Below are 595 nucleotides of genomic sequence, written 5' to 3' on the forward strand. Positions count from 1 at the left end.
AATTTGGAATTTTTAGGCAACCTCATCTCTGGTAATGCTTATGTCACCCGAACCAGCAACTCAGAGAACTCTTATGATCTCGTAATTTTGGATATCTGCTTCAGGCTAATGAAATGCAAAACCCAAACATCACCTTTGACTAAGATTGGGAAGGAGTACCATCTTCCCCTTATTTTCCTTGTCATCATCATCATCATGCGCAATTATTTCCTCAACAACAGAGTTGGACCAAATTATAATCCTTCTAGCTGTAGGAGACCTTGTGCGATATTGGCTGGAAGGATTAGACTCAAAATACTACAATAGTCAATATGCAGATGCCTCAGGCTCTCCAAGCTGCCTTCAGAAAAGGCCCATTGCAGATTTTTCCAACCTGTTGAATGTGATCCCTGTAAGATTTCCTATTAAGTGGGCTAGCATAGTCAAAGATTTATTTTCAAAACCGGTTTAGTGATGTTGACTAAAGATGGAGTAAGCAGAAAGAATCCAATATTATTGGTAAGTGATCTCTATGAAGATATTGGATTCTATTAGCACACCTTAATGGTATGAAATATTTATTATTATGTGTGGACCTAAGGTATTGTTTCCTTAA

This window comes from Macadamia integrifolia, unplaced genomic scaffold, assembly GCF_013358625.1.
Source record: "Macadamia integrifolia cultivar HAES 741 unplaced genomic scaffold, SCU_Mint_v3 scaffold823, whole genome shotgun sequence".
NCBI lineage: Eukaryota > Viridiplantae > Streptophyta > Magnoliopsida > Proteales > Proteaceae > Macadamia > Macadamia integrifolia.